The sequence below is a fragment of the Tenrec ecaudatus genome, chromosome 2 (genome assembly GCF_050624435.1).
Source record: "Tenrec ecaudatus isolate mTenEca1 chromosome 2, mTenEca1.hap1, whole genome shotgun sequence".
NCBI lineage: Eukaryota > Metazoa > Chordata > Mammalia > Afrosoricida > Tenrecidae > Tenrec > Tenrec ecaudatus.
Genome location: NC_134531.1, coordinates 54,124,053 through 54,130,631, shown reverse-complemented (window position 1 = coordinate 54,130,631; position 6,579 = coordinate 54,124,053). Strand labels below are relative to the sequence as shown.

The 6,579-nt window shown below is 41.5% G+C and overlaps 1 pseudogene; it reads right to left on the bottom strand.

The window, feature by feature from the left end:
* Positions 1-6,215: 6,215 nt before the first annotated feature.
* On the bottom strand, positions 6,216-6,369 carry LOC142441896 (U4 spliceosomal RNA; annotated as a pseudogene).
* Positions 6,370-6,579: the final 210 nt, after the last annotated feature.

The following is a 6,579-nucleotide window of genomic DNA, read 5'->3' as shown; positions in this document are numbered from 1 at the left end:
ATGGAATTCCAGGTTATTAGAACAAAGTTCAAAGTGTTCTTTCATTGCAGGAGTCCTTGAGTGCAGGTCCAATGTCCATCTGCTCCCTTGATACTTAACATATAACTATATGTACATAGATCTCTTTCCTTATATATCATTATATATAAATATATTTACATATGCATATGCCTGTATTTAGACCTCTATAAAAGTCCTTTACCTCCTAGTTCTTTCTTCTATTTCTTTTAGGGTAGGTCCCAGAACTTCTCTGTTCTCTTTGCTACTATAGCATCAGTTTCTAGCAGTCTTCTCTGGATTTTATTTATATAGCAAATGGAAATAATGCTATTGGTCATTGCAATAAATGGCAGTGTAGGGCTATATCTGATTTCTGGCCGCCCTATTGCCACGAGGCAAGCGTCATACATGCCTCCACACTCTATCCTTCATTATCCATTCTGACCCCAACCTTTCCTCTAACCCCACTCCACATCCAGACTGGGTTCAGTCTTTTGCAATGGCTACATAGAATTCACAATGTTCACAATTTTTTCTTTTAGCTAAATTAATATCACATCAGTCAAGATCATCAAACAGTAAGAATACAGTCATTAGTCTACTCAGCCAGCAGCCAAGCCGTTTTGTCTGGCCTTCAGTCTCACAGCCACAGTGGTAGCTCATTCTGCCTCTCCAATTCTTGATCTTTCAGCCACATAGTTCTTTGGCCTTTGCCCTCATGGCCCAGAAAGCCAGCCTGCCTATCTCTCTGTCCCACAATCTCTTAGTCTCTGGTAGTGAGGAAAAGATACCCTCATAGTCTTGGCCCTGCACCTCCGAGTCTCTGTGCCACAGACTCTGATGCACCTGGTCTCAGTGGCCTCTGCCATTTCAGGCAGAGAACTTGACCTTGATCTTCCAAGGTCTTCCAGGTTTCTTCTTTCTTCTCTCTCCTGCTTCCAAAACATTTCATCCTTATAGCCAGGAGGAGGGATAACAAACACTGGCCAGTTCTTTCTACTAGGGTTACACATATCCTAGTCCCACCCAATCAATGGACGGCATGCCAGAGATTTGGTAGAAGTGCAAAATTAACACATTTCACTTTATCTGAGTGATTGATATCCGCATCAATGGTACAAATAAAAAAACTATAATGTAAGGTATATAATTATATCTCATATCCTAATGTGAAGGAAAATATTAAAATGTATTGCTAATGATATGCTAACTTCGGCTGTTGAACCCTAAGATCTTTTCTTCCACCAGGCTGCAGAAGGAGCTAAAGCACTACCTGGAGCACTTGTCATACGTTTGCAATGGCCAATTCGCTATCATCAGCATGCAAAACTGAATTACAATGTGTAAGTCTCACTGGCTGAACAGACTAAGCTTCCCACTCCCCAATTCACTGGAGAACACAATACTTTATCCTTAAAAACAAAACAAAAACCCTTTTAAGGGTGTTTTTCTGTTGTATAATTAGCAAAGGCATTGTAAAGATAAGCATTAACCCACATATCTAAAGTCAAAAAGAAATTCAATAGGGCTTGAAAGTATCTGTACATTGACTTAATCTTCATAGAGATGGTTTAAATTTTCAGAATTGCAAATGTAAATTTGGTTTAGCTCGTTATATTTAAACTAGTCATTCCGTTATGCAGTGTACCTCCTACTGAGAAATAAGACACAGCTATTTAACTCAAGTTCAAGTTCAATTCAACTTGCTTTGGAATTCTAAAAAAAGTTATTTCTTTGAAGTAATGGTCTTGAAATAATAAACAATTCATGTAGTGCATTATTCTATAATACAATTTACACATTCTTTATTATTAATTCTGAGTCATACAACTCTTTACATTTTTTTCTAATTCAATCTGCCTGAGATGTAATGATGTTTAAGATTTTTCACTCCATGTAATAGGTTCATGAATCTCCTGACAAATATCTGTCCCAAATGACCTGGAATACATATATCCATAATGTCTTCAGGAGAAGAGGTATGAACCAAGTGATATGAACAATAACCACTTTTTAAAAATGGGTGAGTGATGGAGAACATTCTCATGATGATGTGAGATTCTATTTCAAACACAGCGCATGCTTGGGGTTTTCTAAATCTCTGTAGGCAGATCCGTGCTGTTCTGAATGGGAGGCAGCTGTTACGTGTCTGCCTGCCTTGGTCAGTGGCTTCTTTAAGGTGTCACAGCAGGGCAGGGGAGACCTATTTTCAACCTTCCAGTACACAGAGCATCCTTCTTCCCTCCTCCACTGGTTGGTAAGCTGAGTGGCAGATAAGTTGAGAAAATATTTGTCTAGTACTAGCAGGCACAGGCCTCCAAAGTTTAGCTTTAAGGAAATATTAACATAATTAAATTGTAGTTGGGGACGTGCTTATTTGAAATTGTAGTTTTAAGTAGTATTTATTAGGATGACGATGTGGACGGACCTTATTATTGCTTCTCTTTAGTGGAGTCATAGAGGTGTGTTTTGGTATCAGCAACAAAAACACAGATCTCAAAACCATGTTAAGTATTCTCAAGTGTGGGAAACTTCAAGTAACTTCAATGGCTCCTTCAAGTCAGGCGGATGTTTGAAGAGCAAAGAAAAGGCCTGTTAAGCAATAGTTTGGGCAGCTGGTCTTGACTACCTGGAGTTCAGATGAGCAGTAGACACTTAGGCATGCCTTTCTTTTCTGGAGACTTCTGCTCAAAGGTTCAGCCAGCCCTGAAAAGATTGGAGGAGACTAGCTATTGAACACAGTATCCTCTCATTCATGATCTTCCCTTGCATGCTCCACTTACAGTAAGGCCTTAGGAGCCAAACCCTTGATAGTGGACCTGGTGGGGACGGAGAGGAGGGAGGGTGACCCCTGACATGTTTATGAGGATACAAAGTGCCAAGTCCCAAAGTGCTCAAGCCTTTTCCATTTGAAGAAAGGTGTCTGGGGATGGGAACTAGTTTTACTGTGTGTTTACCTTCCTCCTATTTTTTTTAAATATTGATTTTAAATCCATGTAGTTAATAGGGTAGTTCTTAAAATTGACTTCCAGGAAGGAAAAATCTATGGCTTCCATGATTACATTGAGAAAATGATCAGAGAGGGATAGGGAAGAAACTGTTTAGAAACCACCCACCTGGTTTAAAACTGATCGGAGTTCTTCCTTAATGAAGACAAATACAGGTATGGGTTATTTAATGTCCACAATATCTCTTGGTCTTCATTACAATTCTGACTTGTAGTGACCTCCCCCCACCCCAGGCAAAGTAAAACTGTCTTAGATGGTTTCCAAGAAGGTCCATTTTTCTGAAAGCAAATGGTCACATCTTTCTCTCGTAAAATGGCTAGTAGGTTTCAACGCCCAATTTGTGACTCAATGACACTTGGGTTGCTGAGACCCCTAAGTCACGAGGGGTGCCATCTGTAATATAGTTTGTGATGTCGGGTGTCATATGCTGGAGACGCTGTGGGAACAGTGCAGTCAAGCCTTAGAAGAGCCCATGTCTGATGCTCCCTGTCACCACAGCTACCAATGCCACACCTGCTGTTGGAACTCCGGGCAAGGCTGTAGGAATGGGCACTGGCAGCAGCTGAGAGGGCAGCGGGGGGCAGTGAAGGGAGAGGAAGCCAGTGAATGGGGCATCGAGTGGCTCAGCCTCCCTGACGGCTCTGCACTCCTGAGTAACTGCTGCAACTGGGCCTTCCTGCCCAACTTGTATCTTCTCTGTTGACCAGTACTATGAAAATCTGGGCTGGGGGATCTTTGAAACCATGACGGGGTAGGGAAAGAGTAAACCAAAGAGAGCTGTATTCGCTTTTAAAAAATTAACACTTTAAATCCATTTAGATGTTGACCGAAGGACATTAGGCTGCACACACCTATCGTTAGCTTTCAAAAAAAAGCTTAACAATAGATTCTTCTGAATGAAATCAAACCCATCTGCTTCCAAATTAGACTCCAGGTGACACCACTTATGTGACGAGAAGATACAACTGGTAACGTTTATAGACTTTCATGTGGAGTCTGTCGTAGTCAGGATTATGTCAACTAGACATTTCTGGAAAAGGTGGAGCCTGACCTATCAATTGGGTCACAGCCGGAGGACACCATGTTTCATCAGCCATTTTGTATACCAGAGAGCGATCAAACACAGCTTAACTCTCTTTAGCCCTTCACCCGCTGTTGGGGTTGGATCTTGCAGCTGCTTCCCCCATCTCCTGTGGCATTGCCTACCCATCCCAGTCAGTGAACTACCTGCCAGTGGTGGATTTGTCCACCGGCTTTGGAATTCTGCAGCCACCAATCTCTACCCACTGCTGCCAGTGCTTTGCCATCCTGCTTTCTATTCATCAACTTCTATGAGTCAAAAGAAGCCTGACTTGAACTGAACTGGACTTACCCATTTTGACAACTATGTAACTTATATCTTCATATGCATTTCCTTCTAAATACAAACAAACATCACTGGTCCTGCTTCTCTAGACAACACTCCCTAACACAGAGATCCCTGGGTGGTACAGACAGCACACTTAGGTGCTAACTGGAAATAAGGTGCCATGAATCCGTTCAGAGTTATTGTAGGAGAAAGGCCTGGTGATCTTCTGGTGGGAAAAAATCAACTGAGAAAAAACCCAGGGAGCTCAGTTCTACTCAGACACACATGTAGGGGTCCTCGTGTGTCGGAATTGACTGATGGCAACTCGTTACAGCATCATTCGTGAACAGGCATACTCTGAACACTGCCTCAGCAGCAGACCCTGAATCCAACAGGAGCGGTTCCCCTGGGGAGAGTGAAATGTCGCCTCCCCATCCAGTAGAATGTTGCTGGCTACCTGCCCTGATTTTCAGAGCAGGTGGACACATTTTTGCACTTGTTAACTCAGTCAACTACCACTGAACAATTTCTAAACGACTCTGTGAGTTAATGTTTACCAATTGCTTTAATACCCTAGGGTTGAAAGGGGGCACATCAAGCAGAAGTGGCCAGGCTGGAATTTGGAGACCATTCAAAAATCCAGCTCAGAGAATCTAATGGTTTGTTTTCAACATTTACTTAGCCTCCTTCTGCTATCAAGAAACCTGAGAGTCCGCTGAGGAAGTTTACGCCGAAGGAAATAGAGAAAGTGCCCATTGTTTTCTTAAGGCTCCTGGATGGCAGGGGAGTGTGTTTTATAGTTCAGAAAGGTTTGCCCAGCTTGTAGAAGAGTTGTAGGCTGTACATCTTTGAACCAACCAAGTCTGGGTATCATGCTCTGCTTCCTTAGAAAAGTAAATATTGTTAGAGCCCTTGAAATAATCTTAAATCTGTCCTTGAAATAGCTATAAATGAATTTGGCCTCCGCTCAACATAGCCCAGTGAGGAGAACGTGCCAGGGGGAAATGTTTTTGTCCACGCTGGAATGGCCAGCTGTCACTGCGTGCCAATGAGTGGAGGGCACAGAATTGCCGGATCTGTGGGGATAAGCAAACAGTTCTGTTTTCTCTGCAGAATCTCATTTCCCTGTGCTTCATATTGACAGTTGTAAGGTATATTTACAAAGGGGTTTGTATGCAACAACAACAAAAAGGGAGAAGGCATCCACCAGGGCAGTGGCAAATATTTACCCCGACACGGCTTGGGAACCCCGCCACCCAGCTTGCTTTTTATAGAACCAGGTGATAAGAGTTCAAAGTGCTGGTTGGAGAGGCACATCTTTATGATCATAAAAATGTTCTTTAATTAGTATTTATCTCAGAGCCAGGGTGACATAAGTTGCTAATTATGCTGATATGAGAACAGATTGAGCTATTCTTGTAGGGAAGGGGAAAGGGGCCAATAGGCCTGCTTTGGGATTTGGGAGCTGTGAGTTTAAATGGGCTTGAACCAATCCTCCATCAGTGTGACCTTTAGTTAACTTGTATTTAAAATAATCTTCCTAGAAGATAAGGGGATTGCGCTAGCTTTGGGCTTGAACACAGAATTTGAAGTCAGAGTCTGCATAGTTTATTCCACATATCTTTTATATGCTTCATAAAAGTTTCTTTTTATCCCAACCCAGATGAGTAGGAAGATTACATGTTTCCCAAAGGCCCATTATATCCATAAGTATTGAAAGAGGTAAATTCATTTAAATAAATATTTTTATCCACCCAAACATATTTCATTGCTGTCTGAATTCTGAAACTATTGCATTACATTAGAAATGGTGTTTCTGTATTAAATAACTTTGGTAACTGCTTTTGGTTGTGCCTGGTACCAAAGAAGAGCTCAAGTAATGTGACTATGGTTTTAAAATAATAACACGTATGATAATTTGTCAGATGTTTTTTGTTTGTTTGTTTTTTCAATTAGCAATAATCGGGCCTCAGATAAACCTCCCTGGCTACGACATTGCCACTGCGCAAAGCTAGGTCAGATATTTTAAAGAGAAGTCTAGACTACTGTCTTTTCCTCGTGGTTAATAGTAAATCACACTTATAGATCATTCATTGAGGGTTAGTCCATATTCTACATGCTTGTTATATAAAGGTTAATTTATTTTTCTGGAGACTCTATGAGATAGTTACTCCTTCCATTGACTCGTTCCTCAATCACTGATGACTCCATGCTCGAGAGTAA